The sequence below is a fragment of the Prionailurus viverrinus genome, chromosome C1, assembly GCF_022837055.1.
Source record: "Prionailurus viverrinus isolate Anna chromosome C1, UM_Priviv_1.0, whole genome shotgun sequence".
In the NCBI taxonomy this organism is placed as follows: domain Eukaryota; kingdom Metazoa; phylum Chordata; class Mammalia; order Carnivora; family Felidae; genus Prionailurus; species Prionailurus viverrinus.
In genome coordinates this window covers 27442109-27466481 of record NC_062568.1, presented here as the reverse complement: position 1 = coordinate 27466481, position 24373 = coordinate 27442109, and the positions used below count along the sequence as shown (strand labels likewise).

General features: G+C 37.6%; 1 protein-coding gene and 1 pseudogene across 23 annotated transcripts in view; one reads left to right on the top strand and one right to left on the bottom strand.

Annotated features, from left to right (window-relative positions):
- ABI2 (abl interactor 2) overlaps nucleotides 1–24373 on the top strand; it is a 125520-nt gene that overhangs the window by 6337 nt on the left and 94810 nt on the right. The window lies entirely within an intron of this gene.
- LOC125172701 (60S ribosomal protein L30-like) lies at nucleotides 49–383 on the bottom strand (annotated as a pseudogene).

Genomic DNA, 24373 nt, shown 5'->3' with positions numbered 1-24373 from the left:
TAAACTCTAGCCGTTTTTATTGAAAAATTTTGCATGATTTACTTTTCATTAGTCTGTGCTGTCCATGCTTCTAATGATATCAGAATCACCTGGATCACTGATAGCCAGTATGCATACTCTGTAGTATTTCCCACATACTGTGTCCAGTTCAATATTATTGCCATTGTAGTGGACACCAGTTTTGGCCACTATGATGTAGTGTCTGTTTCAGATTTCCTCAGGGGTGGGCAGTTGTTGGCAAAGATGACCAATTTCACTTTGCCATGTCTGATCATTTTCAGAGTATGCTTCTATCCCAGCACATACTTTCCACTTTTCATTATGAGCTGGAGCCTAGAGTTCATCAACTCTAGCAACTTTTTCATCTTCTTTGTGGCCACCATCTTCCTGTCTTAGGTGCAGGATGGCCCCAACTAAGAGCAGACTCCAAGGTTGCTGGGTGCAAGAAAGGTACCTCAAGACTTTTTTATTTTGCATTTACTGTGCCCTCTACCAGGAGTATTCATCCCCCAGATAGTTGTATCACTGGATCTTTTTACCTTTTTCATGCCTTTGATCAAGTGTCAACTTTTAAATTTTTTTAACTTAAAAAATATTACAAAATTGTTTTTTAATTTCAGTGTAATTAATATAGTGTTATATTAGTTTTAGATGTACATTATAGTGATTCCACAATTCTATATATTACTCACTGTTTTCATGGTGAGTGTACTCTTAATCCCCTTCACCTGTTTCACCTGAACATCCTCCTGGTAACCATCTGGTAACCATCAGTTCATCCTTTATATTTAAGAGTGGTTTTTTGTTTGCCTTTTTTCCTTTCTTTATTTGCTTTACTTCTTAAATTCACATTTAAGTTAGTGAATTTCACCTGCGAGTGAAATCATATATTTATCTTTCTTTGACTGACTTCACTTACCATTAGACCATCTAGTGCCACCCATGTTGTTGCAAATAGCAAGAATTTCATTCTTTTTTGTGGCTGAGTAATATTTTATTGAACACAAATACCACATCGTCTCCTTTTTTTAAAACTTGTTCTAACGTTTTTATTTATTTTTGAGAGTCAGAGCGCGACTTGGGGAGGTGCAGAGAGAGAGAGAGAGAGACACAGAATGTGAAGCAGGCTCCAGGCTCTGAGCTGTCAGCACAGAGCCTGATGTGGCGCTTGAACTCACGAATCATGAGATCATGACCTGAGCCACCCAGGTACCCCTTCTTTTTTTTTTCATTTGAGCTCTATGCCCAGCGAGGCACAACCCCAAGATCACAACCCCAAGATCAAGGGTTGAATGCTTTAGTGACTGAGCTGGCAAGGTGCTCCATATCATGTTTTCTTTATCCATTCATCCATCAGTGGACACTTGGGTTGCTTTCATGATTTGGCTGTTGTAAGTAATTCTGCAATAAAGATACAGGTACATGTATTTTTTCAAATTAGTGTTTTGTATTCTTTGGGTAAATACCTAGTAGTGGGATTACTGGGTCATGTGGTAATTCTGTTTTTAATTTTTTGAAGAATTTCCATACTGTTTTCCACAGTGGCTGCACCAGTTTATGGTTCCACCAACAGTGCACAAGGGTTCCCTTTTCTCCACACGTTGTTTCTTGTATTACTGATTTTTGTTATTCTGACAGGTATGAGGTGATTGTGGTTTTGATTTGCATTTCCCTGATGATTAGATCTGGAGCATCTCTTCATGTGTCTATTGGCCATCTGTATATGTCTTATTTGGCGAGATGTCTGTTCACATCAACTGCTTAGTTTTTAATTGGATTATTTTTTTTGGATGTTGATTTGTATAAGTTCTTTATATATTCTGGATATTAACCACTTACCAGATATATCAACAGAATACAACATCAGTATACAGAAATCTGTTGCATTTCTGTATACCAGTAATGAAGAAGCAGAAAGAAAAATTAAGGAAACAATCCCATATACAATTACACCAAAAATAAAAAATATCTAAGAATAAACTTAACCAAGGAGGTGAAAGACCTGTACACCAAAAACTATAAAACACTGATGAAAGAAACTGAAGATAACACAAACAAATGGAAAGGTATTCCATACTCATGGATTGGAAGAACAAATATTAGTAAAATGTCTATACTATTCAAAGCAATCTACAGATTTAATGCAATCCCTATCAAAATATCAACAGCATTTTTCACAGAACTAGAGCAAACAATCCTAAAATTTGTATGGAACCACAAAAGATCCTGAATAGCCAAAGCAATCTTGAAAAAGAAAAACAAAATGAGGTATCACAATCTCAGATTTCAAGATATACTACAGAGCTGTAGTAACCGAAACAGTATGGTACTGGCACAAAAATAGACACATAGGTCAATAGAAAACCCAGAAATCAACCCACAATTATATGGTCAATCTTTGACAAAGGAGGCAAAAATATCTAATGGGAAAAAGACAGTCTTGGGACACCTGGGTGGCTCAGTAGGTTAAGCATCTGATTCTTGATTTTGGCTCAGGTCATGATCTCACAGTTCACGAGATTGAACCCTGCATCAGATACTGTGCTGACAGCGCGGAGCCTGCTTGGGATTCTCCCTCTCCCTCCCTCCACCCCCCTCCACTTTCTCTTTCTTTCTCTGCCCTGCCCCCACTCCACTCACACACACTCTCTCTCAAATTAAATAAATACACATCAAAAAAAAAGGAAAAAGTCTCTTCAATAAATGGTATTGGGAAAACTGGATAGCCACATGCCAAAGAATGAAACTGGACCATTTTATTTTTTTACTGTTTATTTATTTTTGAGACAGAGAGAGACAGAGCATGAGCAGGGAAGGGGCAGAGAGAGAGGGAGACACAGAATGTAAAGCAGGCTCCAGGTTCTGAGCAGTCAGCACAGAGCCCAACGCGGGGCTTGAACTCATGAACTGTGAGATCATGACCTGAGCCGACGTCGGACGCTCAAACGATGGAGCCACCCAGGCGCCCCAGGACCATTTTCTTATACCATACACAAAAATAACTCAAAATGGATTAAAGACCTAAATGTGGGAGCTAAAACCATAAAAATCCTTTCTAGAAAAGAGCACAGACAGTAATTTTCTGACATTGGCCGTAGCAACATTTTTCTAGATATGTCTCCTAAGACAAGGGAAACAAAAGCAACAACAGCAAAAAGGAGAAAAAAAAACCCAACTATTGGGAATACATCAAAATAAACAGCTTTTGCACAGCAAAGGAAACAAAACTGAAAAACAGCTTACTGGATGGGAGAAGATATTTGCAAATGATATATCCAATAAGTGGTTAGTATCCAAAATGTATAACTTATGCAAATCAACATCCAAAAAAGAAATAATCCAATTAAAAACTAAGCAGTTGATGTGAACAGACATTTCTCCAAATAAGACATATACAGATGGCCAATAGATACATGAAGAGATCCTCAAGATCTAATCATCAGGGAAATGCAAATCAAAACCACAATCACCTCATACCTGTCAGAATAACTAAAATCAGTAACACAAGAATTCATTTATCAGTTCTAGTAGTTTTTGGTGGAGTCTGTAGGGTTTTCTATATATAGTATCCTGTCATCTGCAAATAGACTTTGACTTCTTCTTTACTAATTTGGATGCCTTTTATTTCTTTTTTTTTGCTGATTGCTGTGGCTAGGATTTCCCAGTACCATGCTGAATAAAAGTGGTGAGAGTGGATAGCCTTGTTTTGTTACTGAATTTAGGGCAAAAACTCCCAGTTTTTCACAATTGATAATGATGTTAGCTGTGGGTTTTCACATAAGGACTTATTATTTTGAGGTATGTTCCCTTTCAACCTACTTTGTTGGGGGTTTTATGATGAATGGATGTTGCACTTCCCCAAATGCTTTTTCTGCGTCTGTTGAAATAATCATAGGTTTTTATCCTTTCTTGTTCATAGGATGTATCTCATTGATTGATTTGCAAATATTGGACCACCCTGCATCCCAGGAATTAATCTCACTTGATTGTGGTGAATGATTTTTTTAAATGTATTGTTGGATTTGCTTTGTTAATATTTTGTTGAAGATTTTTGCATTTGTGTTCATCAGAGATATTGGCCTGTAATTGTCTTTTGTGTGTGTGTGTCTTTATGTGGTTTTGATAAATTTGGAAGCTTTCATTGCTTTTCTAGCTTTTGTTTTTTTTTGCATAGTTTGAGAAGAATAAGTCTTTCTTTCTTTCTTTCTTTCTTTCTTTCTTTCTTTCCTTCTTTCTTAAATTTATATCCATATTAGTTAGCATGTAGTGCAACAGTGATTTCAGGAGTAGATTGCTTAATGCCTTTACCCATTTAGCCCATCCCCCCTCCCACAACCCCTCCAGCAACCCTCTGTTCTCCACATTTAAGAGTCTCTTATGTTTTGTACCCCTCCCTGTTTTTATATTATTTTTGCTTGTCTTCCCTTGTATTCATCTGTTTTGTCTCTTAAATTCTACATATGAGTGAAGTCATATGATATTTGTCTTTATCTGACTGATTTTGCTTAGCATAATACCCTCCAGTTCCATCCACGTAGTTGCAAATGGCAAGATTTCATTATTTTTGATTGCTGGGTAATATTCCATTGCATATATAGACCACATCTTCTTTTTTTTTTTATTTAAAAAAATTTTTTTTTTTTTAAAAAAATTTTTTTTTTTTCAACGTTTATTTATTTTGGGGACAGAGAGAGACAGAGCATGAACGGGGGAGGGGCAGAGAGAGAGGGAGACACAGAATCGGAAACAGGCTCCAGGCTCTGAGCCATCAGCCCAGAGCCCGACGCGGGGCTCAAACTCACGGACCGCAAGATCGTGACCTGGCTGAAGTCGGACGCTTAACCGACTGCGCCACCCAGGCGCCCCTAAAAAAATTTTTTTTTAACGTTTATTTATTTTTGAGACAGAGAGAGACAGAGCATGAACGGGGGAGGGTCAGAGAGAGGGAGACACAGAATCTGAAACAGGCTCCAGGCTCTGGGCTGTCAGCACAGAGCCCAACGCGGGGCTCGAACTCACGGACCATGAGATCATGACCTGAGCCGAAGTCGGACGCTTAACCGACCAAGCCACCCAGGCGCCCCATAGACCACATCTTCTTTTTTTTTTTTTTTTTTTTTTTTTTTAATTTTTTTTTTTTCAACGTTTATTTATTTTTGGGACAGAGAGAGACAGAGCATGAACGGGGGAGGGGCAGAGAGAGAGGGAGACACAGAATCGGAAACAGGCTCCAGGCTCTGAGCCATCAGCCCAGAGCCCGACGCGGGGCTCGAACTCACGGACCGCGAGATCGTGACCTGGCTGAAGTCGGACGCTTAACCGACTGTGCCACCCAGGCGCCCCGACATCTTCTTAATCCATTCATCTGTCGATGGACATTTGGGCTCTTTCCATACTTTGGCTATTGTTGATAGTGCTGCTATATACATGGGGTGCATGTGTCCCTTCGAAACAGCACACCTGTATCCCTTGGATAAATGCCTAGTAGTGCAATTGCTGGGTCCTAGGGGAGTTCTATTTTTAGTTTTTTGAGGAACCTCCATACTGTTTTCCAGAGTGGCTGCACCAGCTTGCACTGCCACCAACAGTGCAAAAGAGATCCTCTTTGTCCGCATCCTCGCCAACATCTGTTGTTGCCTGAGTTGTTAATCTTAGCCATTCTGACAGGTGTAAGGTGGTATCTCATTGTGGTTTTGATTTGTATTTCCCTGATGATGAGTGATGTTGAGCATTTTTTCATGTGTCGGTTGGCCGTCTGGATGTCTTCTTTGGAGAAGTGTCTGTTCAGGTCCTTTGCCCATTTCTTCACTGGATTATTTGTTTTTTGGGTGTTGAGTTTGATAAGTTCTTTGTAGATTTTGGATACTAACCCTTTATCTGATAGGTCATTTGCAAATATCTTCTCCCATTTTGTCAGTTGCCTTTTCGTTTTGCTGATTGTTTCCTTCGCTGTGCAGAAAGAAGCTTTTTATTTTGATGAGATCCCAGTAGTTCATTTTTGCTTTGGTTTCCCTTGCTTCCGGAGACGTGTCGAGTAAGAAGTTGCTGCGGGCAAGATCAAAGAGGTTTTTGCCTGCTTTCTCCTCAAGGATTTTGATGGTTTCCTGTCTTCCATTGAGGTCTTTCATCCATTTTGAGTTTATTTTTGTGTATGGTGTAAGAAAGTGGTCCAGGTTCATTCTTCTGCATGTCGCTGTCCAGTTTTCCCAGCACCTCTTGCTGAAGAGGCTGTCTTTATTCCATTGGCTATTCTTTTCCTGCTTTGTCAAAGATTAGTTGGTCATATGTTTGTGGGTCCATTTCTGGGTTCTCTATTCTGTTCTGTTGATCTGAGTGTTTTTATGCCAATTAATTCTTTTTTAGATGTTTGGTGAAATTCACCTGTGAAGCCATTTGTCTGAATGTTACCTTTTGATGATTCCTTCTTGGTCTATTTAAAGTTATAACATACTTCTGCCCTTTGTTTACTCCCCTTTTTTCTTGTACTTTTCTTTCCATGCTTTATTTTTCTTCATATTGTTTACTGGTTAGCATATGGTGTATCTTATTTATTTATTTGCATATTTCTGTCCCCTGGCATATGAGCTTCATGAGAGCAGGCAGTCTTTTTCATTGTCAGCATCTGGAACAGTGCCTGGGACAAAACAGACATTCAATAAATATTTGTTAAAAGAATAAATTAAGGGTTTTTCTCATAAGCAGTGGAAAATATCCTTTTGAAAGAAGTGAAATAAATTAGTTTCCCGAAATGGAAGAGTTTTTATATTTATGTACAGGTAAATGAAGTTGGTGAATACTTTTCATTTGTTCAGGGTATTTAGTATAATGTGACCAACAGAATTGAAACTGGTTATTTTACGTGTGGCTAGTGCTTTAGAGTTTGTTCAGCAGTTCATTTGCTTTCACTTAATGCATGGTTTATTCTATAGTGGATGCTTCTCAAGTATTTGAGTGGATCTACAACTTTTTGGGCAGTGAGCAAGGAAGATACTCCTATTTATAAAAAATCAAGTAAGTAAGGGGCACCTGCATGGCTCAGTCAGTTAAGCATCCAACTTTGGCTCAGGTCATGATCTCTCAATTTGTGAGTTCGAGCCCTGCATCGGGCTCTGTGCTGACAGCTGAGAGCCTGGAGCCTGCTTCGGATTCTGTGTCTCCCACTCTTTCTCTGCCTCTCCTCCACTCATGCTCTGTTTCTCTCTCAAAAATGAATAAATATTTTAAAAAATCAGTTAAGTAAAATCAAGCTTAGTTATGACTCTGCTAAACCAAAATTCTGTAAACATAGGAATTTTGTCCATTTTTTTTCCTGTGTCCCCTATGCTTTGTTGAGTAAAATGATTGAGATTATAACTCATACCATTAAAAAATTACATATATATGTATATATATTACATGTATAAAAAATTACATATTCTTTTTCATTTAAGAAGTACTTACTAAGTGAAACAAGTCATACAGAGAAAGACAGATACCATATGTTTTCACTCTTTTGTGGATCCTGAGAAACTTAACGGAAGACCATGGGGGGAGGGGAAGAAAAAAAATAGGTTAGAGAGGGAGGGAGCCAAAACATAAGAGACTCTTAAAAACTGAGAGCAAACTGAGGGTTGATGGGAGGTGGGAGGGAGGGGAGGGTGGGTGATGGGAATTGAGAAGGGTACCTGTTGGGATGAGCACTGGGTGTTGTATGGAAACCAATTTGACAATACATTTCATATTAAAAAAGAAGAAGAAAAGAAATACTTACTGAGTATATGTCCATGCTGGGAAGTCATTGGTAACTCATGGAACAGTCTAATTCTGTTACCATTTAATTGCTATGAAGACCCTATGTTCAGTAGAGTCTGAATTAATGGGGTTTGGACTAAATATAACATGGCACAGCTTTTCTTTTGTTGTGCTTGCTGTTATTTGGCTTTATCCATTTATCCATTGAAGATTTTGAATAGAGGCAAGGAGATGCATTGTTAAGAACTTCCAGAACCTACAAAACAATATTGAATAGGGGAAGCAACAAGGGATGCCTTTTTCAGTATGTACTACAAATCTTTTTCGGGAGATAATGCTTGAATAATGATCCCTTGTCTTTTTGTTTTTAATTTTTATTTGTTAAAATTTTTTTTTAATGTTTGTTTATTTTTGAGAGAGAGAGAGAGAGACAGAGAGAGAGAGACAGACAGCTGGGGAGGGGCAGAGAGAGAGGGAGACACAGAATCCAAAGCAGGCTCCAGGCTCTGAGCTGTCGGCACAGAGCTGGACGTGGGGCTTGAACTCCCAAACTGTGAGATCATGACCTAAGCCAAAATCGGATGCTTAACCAACTGAACTACCCAGGTTCCCCTCCTCTTCTCCTTTAAAACATTTATTGTAGAAGAGCAGGGCAGGTTCAGAAAGAATTTGAATAACCTAGCTTAATATATAGTACTGTTTTTGAGAGAAGAAATTGAAATTTATTGACATTAAATTCATATGGTTTCTAGGTTTTTCATCATCTGCACATATGATTATGATATAGTAATATGTATAATTATGAATTTTATTCATGGTTAATTCTACATATAACAAATTTAATGTCGGCAATTTAGTTTGTGGTGTAGATGTATTATGTAATAATAAGGCATTGTACCCCAGCTTTTCCTCTTTTGAAATGAATAAAGACTGGATCTCTTGGATTATTAACATGACTTTTTTTTTTAAGTAGATTAAAGTCTGATTAATTCAGGGGTTCTTGGGTGGCTCAGTCAGTTAAGCATTCGAATTTGGCTCAGGTCTTGATCTTCTGGTTGGTGAGTTCAAGCCCCATGTGGGGTTCTGTGCTGACAGCTTGGAGCCTGGAGCCTGCTTCAGATTTTGTGTCTCCCTCTCTCTCTGCCCCTCTTTTGCTTGCACTCTTTCTTTCTCTTTCAAAAATAAACAGTAAAAAAAATTTAAAAAGAAGTCTGATTAATTAATATTGGTTTAATATTATTTGATATTATACATAGGCTGTTTTGACATAAGATATGTGAATTAGATCAGGTCATTTTTTTCTTCCAAATTTTTATTTAAATTCTAGTTAGTTAAAATATAGTGTAATACTGGTTTCAGAAATAGAATTTGGTGATTCATCACTTACATGTAACACCCAGTGCTCATCATAACAAGTGCCTTTAATATCCATCGCTCAATTAGCCCATTCTCCACCTGCTCTCCTCTTTCAACCCTCAGTTTGTTCTCTATTGCTTACCTCTGTTTATTTTCCCCCCTTCCCATATGTTCGTGTTTTGTTTCCTAAATTCCATGTATGAGTGAAATCATAAGGTATTTGTCTTTCTCTGACTGACTTATTTTGCTTAGCATAATACACTCTAGTTCCATTCATGTTGTTGCAAATGGCAAGATTTACTTTTTTGATAGGTGAGTAATATTCCATTGTGTGTGTGTGTGTGTGTGTGTGTGTGTGTGTGTGTGTGTGTACACATCTTTGTCCGTTCATCAGTTGATGGACATTTGAGCTCTTTCCATATTTTGGCTATTGTTGATAATGTTGCTGTAAACATCAGGATGCATGTACCTCTTCAAATCCGTATTTTTTTTTTTAATTTTTTTTTTTCCAACGTTTATTTATTTTTGGGACAGAGAGAGACAAAGCATAAACGGGGGAGGGGCAGAGAGAGAGGGAGACACAGAATCGGAAACAAGCTCCAGGCTCTGAGCCATCAGCCCAGAGCCCGACGCGGGGCTCGAACTCACGGACCGCGAGATCGTGACCTGGCTGAAGTCGGACGCTTAACCGACTGCGCCACCCAGGCGCCCCTTCAAATCCGTATTTATGTATCCTTTAGGTTAATACCTAGCAGTGCATTGCTGGATGGTAACGTAGTTCTATTTTTAACTTTCTGAGGAGCCTCTATACTGTTTTCCAAGTGGCTGCACCAGTTTGCATTCCCACCAACAGATGGATTCTCCGCATCGTTGCCAACATTTGTTCTTTCCTGTGTTAATTTTAGCCATCCTGATAGGTATGAGGTGGTATCTCATTGTGGTTTTAATTAGTATTTCCCTGATAATGAGTGATGTTTGAGCATCTTTTCATGTGTCTGTTACCCATCTGGATGTCTTCTCTGGAAAAATGTCTTTTCATGTCTTCTGCCCATTTCTTAACTGGATTATTTGTATTTTGGGGGTAGAGTCTGATGAGTTCTTTATAAACTTGGATACTAACCCTTTATCAGATATGTCATTTGCAAGTGTCTTCTCCCATTCTGTAGGCTGCCTTTTAGCTTTGTTGATTGTTTCTTTGCTATGCAGACTTTTTACCTTGAATTCCCAGTAGTTCAGTTTTACTTTTGTTTCTCTTGCCTCCTGAAACATAGTAAGAAGTTGCTTCAGCTAAGGTCAAAGAGGTTGCTGCCTGTGTTTTCTAGGATTTTGATGGTTTCGTGTCTCACATTTAGGTCTTTTATCCATTTTGAAATTATTTTTGTGTATGGTGTAAGAAAGTGGTCCAGTTTTATTCTTCTGTATGTTGCTGTCCAGTTTTCCCAACACTATTTTTGAAGAGATTGTCTTTTTTCCATTGGATATTCTTTTCTGCTTTGTCGAAGATTAATTGCCAGTATAGTTGTGGGTCCATTTCTAGGTTTTCTATTCTGTTCTATTGTAAATCAGGTCATTTTTGGCTACTACTTTAATCCTAGTCCCCTCTCTGCCTTTCCAAATGTAACAGTTGTCATCAGTTTGTTAAAACTCTATTTACCTGGGGTGCCTAGGTGGCTCAGTCGGTTAAATGTCCGACTTTGGCTCAGGTCATGATCTCATAGTTCATGAGTTCGAATCCCATGTCTGGCTCTGTGCTGACAGCTTAGAGCCTGGAGCCTGCTTCAAATTCTGTGTCTCTCTGTCTCTCTGTGCCTCCCCTGCTCATGCTCTCTTTCTCTCAAAAATAAATAAACATTAAAAAAACCACCCTTATATAACTCGGGTTTTTTTTTTTGGTTTTGTTTTATTTTAAACAACATTAATGTCACATAGAACTCACCATTTTAACTATATTAATTAAGTGTACAATTCATTGGTTTTTTAATGTATTTACAGAGTTGTGCAACCATTACCAAATCTAATTTCAGAACATTTTCATCATCCCAGAGAAAACTTGTACCCATTAAACAGTCACTCCGCATTTCCCTGTGCCTTCACTCCCTGGTAACCATAAATCTACTTTCTGTCTCCATTGATTTGTCTGTTCTGGACATTTCATATTAATGGAAACGTAATATGTGGCCTTTTGTTTGTGGCTTATTTCACTTAGCATGATAATATTTTCAGCATGTACATGTTTCAGTACAGGCATACCCTGGAGATATTGGAGTTTGGTTACAATGCACTGCAATAAAGCAAGTCAAATTAAATTTTTGGTTTCCCAGTATATATAAAAGTTATTTTTACACTATCTTGTAGTCTGTTAAGTGTGTAGTAGCATTATGTCTAAAAAATTGTATATACTTTTTATTAAAAAAATATGTCATTGCTGGGGCACCTAGCTGGCTCAGTCGGTAGAGCATGTGACTCTTGATCTCAGGGTTATGAGTTCAGGCCCACATTGGGCTTAGAGATTACTTAAAAAAAACACCTTATTGCTAAAAAATGCTACCCATCATCTGAGTGTTCAGGGAGTCATAATCATTGGTCATAGATTACCATAAAAATATAATGCAAAGTTTGAAATATTGTGAGAATTAAAGTGTGACGGGCAGGAAGTGAGCAAATGCTGTTGGAAAAATGGCACCTATAGACTTGTTTGATGCAGAGTTGCTACAGAACTTTGAGTTTTTAAAAAACAGTATCTGCAAAGCTCAGTAAAGTATGCTTGTACCTCATTCCTTTCTGTGGCCAAATATATTTCATTATATGGATATACCACATTTTGTTTTATCCATGCATCTGTTGATGGATATTTGGGTTGTTTCCACCTTTTGGTTATGAATAATGTTGCGTGAACATTTGTGTATAAGTTTCTGTGTAAATGTATATTTTAAATTCTCCTAGGTGTATGTAGGATTGGAATTCCTTGGTTATATGGTAACTTTATTTTTAACTTTTTGATTACTTTCAACTTTTTTTTCTGTAGTGGTTGCACTATTTACATTTCTACCAATAGTGTATGAGAGTTCCAATTTGTCTACATCCTTGAGAATATTTATTATTTTCTGCTTAAAAGTTACAGTCATGGGGCGCCTGGGTGGCGCAGTCGGTTAAGCGTCCGACTTCAGCCAGGTCACGATCTCGCGGCCCGTGAGTTCGAGCCCCGCGTCAGGCTCTGGGCTGATGGCTCAGAGCCTGGAGCCTGTTTCCGATTCTGTGTCTCCCTCTCTCTCTGCCCCTCCCCCGTTCATGCTCTGTCTCTCTCTGTCCCAAAAATAAATAAACGTTGAAAAAAAAAATTAAAAAAAAAAAGTTATAGTCATTGTTGTTGGTGTGAGGTGGTATGCCATTGCGGTTTTGATTTATTTTTATTTAATCACTAATAATGTTGAGTGTCTTTCCATGTGCTTGTTGACCATTCTTGGGAGAAATGTCTATTCACGTTCTTTCCTTTATTTTTAATTTGTTCACTTTTAATTGTGTTTTTTGCCTTTTTATTGTTAAGTTGTGAGAGTTCTTTATGTATTTTAGATAGCAGATCCTTACTAGATGTGTGATTTGCAAATATTTGTTTCCAGTTTGTTGGTTGACCTTTCATTCTTTGTTCTTTAACTTTATTTTTTATTTTTTAAAATTTACATCCAAATTAGTTAGCATACAGTGAAGCAGTGATTTCAGGAGTTGATTCCTTAATGCCCCTTACCCATTTAGCCCATCCCCCCTCCCACAACCCCTCTAGCAACCCTCAGTTTGTTCTCCATATTTATGAGTCTCTTCTGTTTTGTCCCCCTCCCTGTTTTTATATTATTTTTGTTTTGCTTCTCTTATGTTCATCTGTTTTGTCTCTTAAAGTCCTCATATGAGTGAAGTCATATGATTTTTGTCTTTCTCTGACTAATTTCACTTAGCATAATACCCACGTAGTTGCAAATGGCAAGATTTCATTATTTTTGATTGCTGAGTAATAATCCATTGCATATATATACCACATTTTCTTTATCCATTCATCCATCGAGGGACATTTGGGCTCTTTCCATACTTTGGCTATTGTGGATAGTGCTGCTATAAACATGGGGGTGCATGTGTCCCTTCGAAACAGCACACCTGTATCCCTTGGATAAATGCCTAGTAGTGCAATTGCTGGGTCCTAGGGGAGTTCTATTTTTAGTTTTTTGAGGAACCTCCATACTGTTTTCCAGAGTGGCTGCACCAGCTTGCACTGCCACCAACAGTGCAAAAGAGATCCTCTTTGTCCGCATCCTCGCCAACATCTGTTGTTGCCTGAGTTGTTAATCTTAGCCATTCTGACAGGTGTAAGGTGGTATCTCATTGTGGTTTTGATTTGTATTTCCCTGATGATGAGTGATGTTGAGCATTTTTTCATGTGTTGGTTGGCCATCTGGATGTCTTCTTTGGAGAAGTGTCTATTCAGGTCCTTTGCCCATTTCTTCACTGGATTATTTGTTTTTTGGGTGTTGAGTTTGATAAGTTCTTTGTAGATTTTGGATACTAATCCTTTATCTGATAGGTCATTTGCAAATATCTTCTCCCATTTTGTCAGTTGCCTTTTCGTTTTGCTGATTGTTTCCTTCGCTGTGCAGAAAGAAGCTTTTTATTTTGATGAGATCCCAGTAGTTCATTTTTGCTTTGGTTTCCCTTGCTTCCGGAGACGTGTCGAGTAAGAAGTTGCTGCGGGCAAGATCAAAGAGGTTTTTGCCTGCTTTCTCCTCGAGGATTTTGATGGTTTCCTGTCTTCCATTGAGGTCTTTCATCCATTTTGAGTTTATTTTTGTGTATGGTGTAAGAAAGTGGTCCAGGTTCATTCTTCTGCATGTCGCTGTCCAGTTTTCCCAGCACTTCTTGCTGAAGAGGCTGTCTTTATTCCATTGGATATTCTTTCCTGCTTTGTCAAAGATTAGTTGGCCATACATTTGTGGGTCCATTTCTGGATTCTCTATTCTGTTCCATTGATCTTAGTGTCTGTTCTTGTGCCGGTACCATACTGTCATGATGATTAGGCTTTGTAGTGTAGCTTGAAGTCTGGGATTGTGATGCCTCCTGCTTTGGTTTCCTTTTTCAAGATTGCTTTGGCTATTCGGGGTCTTTTCTGGTTCCATACAAATTTTAGGATTATTTGTTCTAGCTCTGTGAAGAATGCTGGTGTTACTTTGATAAGGATTGCATTGAATATGTAGATTGCTTTGGGTAGTATCGACCGACATTTTAACAATATTTGTTCTTCCTATCCAAGAGCATGGAATCTTTTTCCATTTTTTTTTGTGTCTTCTTCAGTTTCTTTCATAAGCTTTCTATAGTTTTCAGTGTATAGATTTTTCACCTCTTTGGTTAGATTTATTCCTAGGTATTTTATTGTCTTTTGTGCAGCTGTAAATGAGATAGATTTCTTGATTTCTCTCTGTCGCTTCATTGTTGGTACATAGGAATGCAACTGATTTTCTGTGCATTGATTTTATATCCTGCAACTTTGGTATATTCACAAATCAGTTCTAGCAATTTTTGGTGATATCTTTTGGGTTTTCCATATACAGTATCATGTCATCTGCGAGGAGTGAAAGTTTGACCTCCTCCTGGCCAGTTTGGATGCCTTTTATTTCGTTGTGTTGACTGACTGCAGAGGGTAAGACTTCCAATACTATGTTGGATAACAGTGGCAAGAGTGGACATCCCTGTCTTGTTCCTGACCTTAGCGGGAAAGCTCTCCCTTTTTCCCCATTGAGGATGATATTAGCGTTTGGGTCTTTCATATATGGCTTTTATGATCTTGAGGTATGCTCCTTCTATCCCTACTTTCTTGAGGGTTTTTATCAAGAAAGGATGCTGTATTTTGTCAAATGCTTCCTTGCATCTATTGAGAGGATCACGTGGTTCTTGTCCTTTCTTTTATTGATGTGATGAATCATGTTAATTATTTTGCGGATATTGAACCAGCCCTGCATCCCAGGTATAAATCCCACTTGGTCGTGGTGGATAATTTTTTTTAATGTAGTATTGGATCCGGTTGGCTAATATCTTGTTGAAGATTTCTGCTTCCATGTTCATCAGGAAAATTGGTCTGTAGTTCTCCTTTTTAGTGGCGTCTCTGTCTGCTTTTGGAATCAAGGTAATGCTGGCTTCATAGAAAGAGCTTGGAAGTTTTCCTTCCATTTCTATTTTTTGGAACGCCTTCAAGAGAGTAGGTGTTAACTCTTCCTTAAATGTTTGGTAGAATTCCCCTGGAAAGCCATCTGGCCCTAGATTTTTGTTTTTTGGCAGATTTTTGATTACTGATTCGATTTCCTTACTGGTTATGGGTCTGTTCAAATTTGCAATTTCTTCCTGTTTCAGTATTGGTAGTGTATATGTTTCTAGGAATTTATCCATTTCTTCCAGATTACCCATTTTATTGGCATATAATTGCTCATAATATTCTCTTATTATGGTTTTTATTCCGGTTGTGTTGGTTGTGATCTCTCCTCTCTCATTCTTGATTTTATTTATTTGGGTCCTTTCCTTTTTGTTTTTGAACAAACTGGCTAGTGGTTCATCAATTTTATTAATTTTTTCCAAGAACCAGCTTCTGGTTTCATTGATCTTTTCTACTGTTTTTTTTGTTTTGTTTTGTTTTGTTTTTTTGTTTTTTGTTTTTTTTGGTTTCGATGACATTAATTTCTGCTCTAATGTTTATTATTTCCTGTCTTCTGCTGGTTTGGGGTTTTGTTTGCTGTTCTTTTTCCAGCTCCTTAAGGCTTAAGGTTAGGTTGTGTATCTGAGATCTTTCTTCCTTCTTTAGGAAGGCCTGGATTGCTATATACTTTCCTCTTATGGCCATCTTTGCTGCATCCCAGAGGTTTTGGGTTGTGGTGTTATAATTTTCATTGACTTCCATGACCTTTTTAATTTCCTCTTTAACTTCTTGGTTGGCCCATTCATTCTTCAGTAGGATGTTCTTTAGTCTCCAAGTATTTGTTACCTTTCCAAATTTTTTCTTGTGGTTGATTTTGAGTTTCATAGCGTTGTGGTCTGAAAATATGCACGGTATGATCTTGATCTTTTGTACTTACTTAGGGCTGATTTGTGTTCCAGTATATGTTCTATCCTGGAGAACGCTCCCTGTGCACAGGAGAAGAATGTATATTCTGCTTTAGGATGAAATGTTCTGAATATATCTGCTAAGTCCATCTGGTCCAGTGTGTCATTCAAAGCCATCGTTTCCTTGTTTTTGATTAGATGATCTGTCCAATGCTGTGAGTGGGGTGTTGAAGTCTCCTACTATTATGGTATTACTACTGATGAGTTTCTTTACGTTTGTGATTAATTGATTTATATATTTGGGTTCTCCCACATTTGGCACATAAATGTTTACAATTATTAGGTCTTCTTGGTGGATAGACCCCTTGATTATGATATGATGCCCTTCTACATCTCTTGATACAGTCTGTATTTTAATGTCTAGATTGTCTGATATAAGTTTGGCTACTCCAGCTTTCTTTTGTTGACCACCACTTGTTTCTTTAAAAATTTTTTTTAATATTTGTTTATTTTTGAGAGAGAGACACACACACACAGTGTGAGCAGGGGAGAGACGGAAAGAGGAAGGCACAGAATCCAAGACAGGCTTCAGGCTCTGAGCTGTCAGCACAGAGCCTGATGCAGGTCTTGAACTCACCAACCGCGAGATCATGACCTGAGCCAAAGGTGGACACTTAACCGACTGAACCACCTAGGCGCCACAACACTTGCTGTTTTTTGAGTTTTTGATTTTAGCCATCCTGACAGGTGTGAGGTGATACCTCATTTTGGTTTTGATTTCCATTTCCCTGATAAGAGTGATGTTGAGCATCTTCCTGTTTTTTTTTTTTTAAAGATTTTATCTGTTTATTTATTTTTAAATTTATTTATTTATTTTGAGAGAGAGAGAGCACCTGTGTGCATATGTGCACACAAATGGGAGGAACAGAGAGAAAGAGGGTGAGAGAGAATGCATACAGGCTCCAACTCAGCATGGAGGGACTCGATCTCACGACCGTGATATTTTGACCTGAGCTGAAATCAAGAGTTTGATGCTCAACTGACTTAGCCACCCAGGCACCCCTATAATAACTATTTTAGTGACTTTGTTGCTAATTTTAACATTTGTGCCAATTCTAGTTGGGTTTCAATTGATTTTTGTTCTTATTATCAATCATTTTCCTTTTTTTTTTTGTCTGGTAACTTTTGATTGATTACCACTCATTGTGAGTGTTAATTTACAGGGTGCTTGATTTTTTTTTATTTTCCTATAAATGTTCTTGAGGTTTATTCTTTTAAAAAAATTTTTTTAATGTTTATTTTTGAGAGAGAGAGAGAGAGAGTGAGTGAGTGAGTCAGAGCGTGAGTAGGAGAGGGGCAGAGAGAGAGAGAGAGAGAGAGGGAGACACAGAATTGAAACAGGCTCCAGGCTCTGAGCTGTCAGCAGAGTCTGACGCGGGCTCAAACCCTGAACCGGAGATCATGGCCCAAGCTAAAGTTGGACACTGAGCCACCCAGGCACCCCTTAAGGTTTATTCTTGAGTGCAGTTAGCTTACTTGGAAACCATTTGATCCTTTTGTGTTTTTTATGAAGTTGAAACCATTATGAAAACGATTTCGTGCTTTATGTGTCTTTTTTTGGTGTGAAGAGTTCTCACTATAGTAATTATTCTAGGGCTAATTATTCCCCACTACTCAGAAAGGAAGACCGTCTAGTGTAACCAGTTCCCCATGAATTGGGAAGCTTTCCATTTTGGCTGAAGGAGCATGCATTATTTCCTATCTTGTGTGAGGACCAGGCATTCTTCTTTATAATCCTCTTGGCTGATTCTCTCCCCACTGTTGGGTAGTTTTCTCCTATGCATGTACTGATCAGTATTTTGCTGAATACTAAAGGGAGACCGTGTAACACTCTGTTACTTTTAACTTATGAACTGTATTTACCTTGGTCTTCCCAGCTTCTTGCCTCTGTCTACTGAACTCCAACTTTTGCCAACAAATAAGTAAGTAAGTAAATACCAATAATACCTATTTAAACAGAATTCTTTTCTCCTTCCAGTCCAGGATCCAGTTTGGGATTTCTTATTGCAGTTATTTGTCATGTCATTTTAATCTTTAAACTAGAACAATTCCTTAACTTTTCTTAACTTACGTGGACATTTTTGAAAGGTATTTGCCAGAGTTTTGTTTTGTTTTGTTTTGTTTTGTTTTGTTTTTGATTGTCCCTCAACTGGTATTTCTCTGAATGTTTCCTTGTGATAATAGTCAGTTTATGCGTTTTTGTATATTTGGCAGGAAATAGTGATAATAAGTTCTCAGCACAGAGCATTATAATTAGGAGAGTATCATTATTGGGGATGTTAAATTTGACTACTTGTTTCAACTGTTGTTTGTCATATTTCTGTTATGTAAAGTTACTTTTTCCTTTTTTTAATGAGTAATTTTCTCATGTTGATTTTCATATCCATTTATGATTTTTGCTTGAATCATTTATTGTTTTGGTAGTTGTAAAATAATGATTCTATAACTGTCATTCTTGATGTATTCATTTGATATTTGGATGTAGAAATGAATAGGGATTGCATTCCTGCTCTCACTGTGGTTTGTGCTAGCGAGAATAGTGTGGAAACATTAGTTTTTGTGGCAGTGTTGCATTGTCCAGTAACTGGATTCATGAGTATTGAGTGCTAAGATGTGGCACATTTATTTCTTGGATGATGCAATTTACTCGGCATTATGGATTCTAGGTACAGCAGTAATTATATGCCAATTTACTGATCATAGCATAATAAGGTGGTGTGTTTCTCAGATTGAGTTTCAGTGGTTACCTTCTGTTTATTCTCACATCTTTGTGTTAGCGATATATCTGTTCTGGGTGGGGCAATTCTGTAATTTTGTTATGGACATGGTATCTGGTGGTGCATACTAGAACTTATTCCTCTCGTGTTTCCTATTGTTTGGGAAACAATGCTTTGTAGAAATTTCTCAAAGTGAGTGTGGCACTGTTCTCCACTCCACCCCTATATATATTGAAATATAACTGACATGTAACATTGTGTAAGTTTAATGTATACACTTGAAGATTTGATACATGTATATGTTGTGAAATGATTATCACAATAGGGTCACATCTCTATCATGTCACATACTTGTTTTTTGGGGGGAGCGGCAGTGAGAACATTTAAGATTTACTATTTTTTAAAGTTTTTATTTATGTATTTTGAGAGAGAGAGAGGAGAGAGGGAGGGGCAAAGAGAGAGAGGGGAGAGCGAGTCCCAAGCAGGCTTCACTCTATCAGCGCAGTGCCTGATGTGGGGCTTGATCTCACAAACTGTGAGATTGTGACCTGAGCTGAAATCAAGAGTCAGGTTTAACTGAGCTATCCAGATACCCCAAGATTTACTCTTTTAGCAGCCTTCAAGTATATGATATGGTATTTTAACTGTAGTCACCATGGTGTACATTAGATTGCCAGAACTTATTTCATTTTATAATTAGAAGTTTTTATCATTTGACCCAATATCTTACTATTTCCCCTACCCTGCAGCTTTTGGCAGCCACCATTCTATTCTATATTTCTACAAGTGTGGCTATTTTAGATTTCACATTTAAGTGAGATCATACAGTATTTATCTTTCTCTAACTTACTTCACTTAGCATAATGCCCTCCAGGCCCACCCATGTTGTTGCAAATGGCAGGAATTCCTTGTTTCTCATGGCTAAATGGTATTTGTGTGTGTGTGTGTGTGTGTGTGTGTGTGTGTGTGTGTGACATTTTCTTTACCCATTCATCTGTAGATGAACACTTAGATTATTTCCTTATCTTGGCTATTGTGGATAATGCTGCAGTGAACACATGAATACAGATACCTCTTGGAGATAGTAATTTCATTTTCTTTGGGTATATAAAATCCCATTCCTGGGTCATTTGGTAGTTCTATTTTTAACTTTTGAGGAACCTCCATCGTATTTCCATAGTGGATGTACATTCCCATCAACACTTTCTCCACATCTTTGCCAACACTGTTATGTTTTTCCTTTTTAATGATAGCCATTGTAGTAGGTATGAGGTGCTATGTCGTTGTTGTTTTGATTTGCATTTTCCTGATGATTAGTGATGTTGAGCATCTCATTGTGTACCTTTTGGCCATTTGTATATTTTCTTCAGAAAAATATATATTCAATTTCTCTGCTCATTTTTTTTGCCCAGTTGTTTGTATTTTTTTTAAAGATTCATAATTTATTTTTTTAACTTTTAAAAAAAATGTTTAATCTTAGAGCGCGCGCGCAAGCAGGGGAGGGATGGAGAGAGGGAGACACAGAATCTGAAGCAGGCTCCAGGCTCTGAGCTGTCAGCACAGAGCCCGATGTGGGGCTTGAACTCAAAAACTGCGAGATCATGATCTGAGCTGAAGTTGGTCACTTAACCTACTGAGCCACCTAGGCACCACAGTTGTTTGTATTTTTGCTCCTGATTTTTTGCTTTTGATTTGATTACTTACATATTTTGAATATTAACTCCTTACTGGATGTATGATTTACAGATATTTTCTTTAATTCTGTACACTGCCGTTTCATTTTGTTGATGGTTTCTTTTCCTGTGAAGCTTTTATGTTGATGTAGTCTCTCACTTCTTCATTTTTACTTTTGTTGCTTGGGGTTTTTAGTGTCATATCCAAAAAGATAGTTGTGAAGATCCATGTCAAGGAGCTTTTTCCTTGTGTTTTCTTCTAGGAGTTTTATAGTTTCAAGTCTTATATTTAAGTCTTTAATCTATATTGAATTAATTTGTGTGAGTGGTGTAAGATGGGATCCAATTTCGTTTTTCTATATGTGATTATCCAGTTCTCCCAGCACCATTTATTGAAGTGAGTGTCCTTTACACATTGAGTATTCTTGGCTCATTTGTCAAATACTGGTTGACTGTAGATGTGAAAATTTATTTTTAGCTCTTGATTCTGTTCCGTTGGAGTGTCTATTTTTATGTCAGTGTCATAATGTTTTGATTATTACAGCTTTGTAATATAAAGTCAAGAAGTGTGATGCTTTAGCTTTGATTCTTTTTTCTTAGGTTTGCTTTGGTTCTTTGGGGTCTTATATGATTTTACATGAATTTTAGGATTGTTTTTTCTATTTCTGTGAAAAATGTGGCACTATTTCTTATAACTGAATCCTAAGTCATACACCCTTGGTCCCTAAGAGGTTAATATTAAGACATTTGTCAATAGTCTCTGGGTGTGGAGAGAAACTGATGCATATCAGGTTGTTCTGTGCTACTGTTTATTATCTTTGTATTGAGGTATAACTGGCATATAATATTGTGTTAGTTTTAGGTATACAACAAAATGCCTTGATATTTTTATATATTGGAAAATTATTACCACAGTAAATCTAGCTAATAACACCCATCACTGTACATAGTTATGGAATTTATTTTTTCTTGTGATAAGAACTTTTAAGATCTATCCAGCAACTTTCAAGTATATCATACAGTATTATTAACTATGGTCACCATGCTGTACATTCCACCCTTGTAACGTATTTATGTGCTGTTTATTGACTCTAATAATCTCTCTGGCCTTTGAATTAGAGTGTAGTAGCATCATTTTTTTTTTTTTTTTTCTGTTTATAAGGCAGAGGTGGAGGAGCATGGTTGAAGGGCCTCTGATGATTTACCTGGCCTGTTGGGACTTCTATCTTGAATATTTATTTACATTTATGATCATGTATGCTTTAATATTTTTCCTTATTATGGACACCTTTTTTTTAGGTAGAAAAGCATAAATATGAAAAGGGAAATCAGTCTGTAAATAATCGTTTCAGTATTTGTAATTATAAATTATTTCAGAATTGTAGAGAAAATACATAGGTTCTCAAAAGGACTTATTTTGTTAGATTTGAGTTTAATGTTTTCAGGTTTATGTTAATCCAGGCATAAATAAGCCAATTAAGAATTTAGATGTATTTCAGGGGCGCCTGGGTGGCTCAGTTGGTTAATCCCCGGACTTCAGCTCAGGTCATGATCTCACAGTTTGTGGGTTTCAGCCCCATGTCAGGCTCTGTGCTGACAGTTCAGAGCCTGGAGCCTGCTTCGGATTCTGCGTCTCCTTCTTTCTCTCTGCCCCTTCTCGGCTCATATTCTCTCTCTCTCTCTCTCTCTCTCTCTCTCTCTCTCTCTCTCTCTCAAAAATAAATGAACGTTAAAAAATTAAAAAAAAAAGAATTTAGATGTATTTATTTCTATCAAAAAGAATGAAATCTTGCCATTTGCAATGACGTGGATGGCACCATAGTATATTATGCTAAGTGGAATAAGTCAGAGGAAGATAAATACCATATGATTTCACTCAGATGTGGAATTTAAGAAACAAAACAGATGAACATAGGGGAACAGAAGGAAAAAGAAAACAGGTAAAAACAGAGAGGGAGGCAAACCATAAGGGTCTCTTAACTGTGGAGATTAAACTGAGGATTGCTGGAGGGGAAATGGGTGGGTGGGATGGGCTAAATGGGTGATGGGCATTAAGGAGGGCACTTGCTGGGATGAGCACTGGGTGTTATATGTAAGTGATGAGTCACTAAATTCTACTCCTGAAACCAGTACTGTACTATATGTTAACTGACTTGAATCTAAACAAAATCTTGGAAGAAAAAAAATAATTTAGGTGTGTTTCTAATTTCCTGTGACTTGAAATGCCAAGTGATACTGTTGTTTTGTTATTTTCCAGATGTTCTTTACATTAATGATAAAGCTTTGTGTTTAATCTTTGTTTAGAAAGAATCTTACCTAGAAGTGTAAAGTTACCATCTCACAATTGCAAATAAAGACTGACATGAATATTATTGTTCATAGAAAGGGAAGTTAGTCTTTAATGATTGTTCAAAAAAATTACACAGGGCCAGCAATTGCTTTTAAACAGTAAAAATGTGTTGTAATGAGAAACTAAAGAATCATATAATTTTTTGTAAATATTTTCTTTTTTTTAATATTAAAAAATATTTTATTTTATTTTTTTTTTTTTTATGAAATTTATTGACAAATTGGTTTCCATACAACACCCAGTGCTCATCCCAAAAGGTGCCCTCCTCAATACCCATCACCCACCCTCTCCTCCCTCCCACCCCCCATCAACCCTCAGTTTGTTCTCAGTTTTTAACAGTCTCTTATGCTTTGGCTCTCTCCCATTCTAACCTCTTTTTTTTTTTTTTCTTCCCCTCCCCCATGGGTTCCTGTTAAGTTTCTCAGGATCCACATAAGAGTGAAACCATATGGTATCTGTCTTTCTCTGTATGGCTTATTTCACTTAGCATCACACTCTCCAGTTCCATCCACGTTGCTACAAAAGGCCATATTTCATTTTTTCTCATTGCCACGTAATATTCCATTGTGTATATAAACCACAATTTCTTTATCCATTCATCAGTTGATGGACATTTAGGCTCTTTCCATAATTTGGCTATTGTTGAGAGTGCTGCTATGAACATTGGGGTACAAGTGGCCCTATGCATCAGTGCTCCTGTATCCCTTGGATAAATTCCTAGCAGTGCTATTGCTGGGTCATAGGGTAGGTCTATTTTTAATTTTCTGAGGAACCTCCACACTGCTTTCCAGAGCGGCTGCACCAATTTGCATTCCCACCAACAGTGCAAGAGGGTTCCCGTTTCTCCACATCCTCGCCAGCATCTATAGTCTCCTGATTTGTTCATTTTGGCCACTCTGACTGGCGTGAGGTGATACCTGAGTGTGGTTTTGATTTGTATTTCCCTGATAAGGAGCGACGCTGAACATCTTTTCATGTGCCTGTTGGCCATCCGGATGTCTTCTTTAGAGAAGTGTCTATTCATGTTTTCTGCCCATTTCTTCACTGGGTTATTTGTTTTTCGGGTGTGGAGTTTGGTGAGCTCTTTATAGATTTTGGATACTAGCCCTTTGTCCGATATGTCATTTGCGAATATCTTTTCCCATTCCGTTGGTTGCCTTTTAGTTTTGTTGGTTGTTTCCTTTGCTGTGCAGAAGCTTTTTATCTTCATAAGGTCCCAGTAATTCACTTTTGCTTTTAATTCCCTTGCCTTTGGGGATGTGTCGAGTAAGAGATTGCTACGGCTGAGGTCAGAGAGGTCTTTTCCTGCTTTCTCCTCTAAGGTTTTGATGGTTTCCTGTCTCACATTTAGGTCCTTTATCCATTTTGAGTTTATTTTTGTGAATGGTGTGAGAAAGTGGTCTAGTTTCAACCTTCTG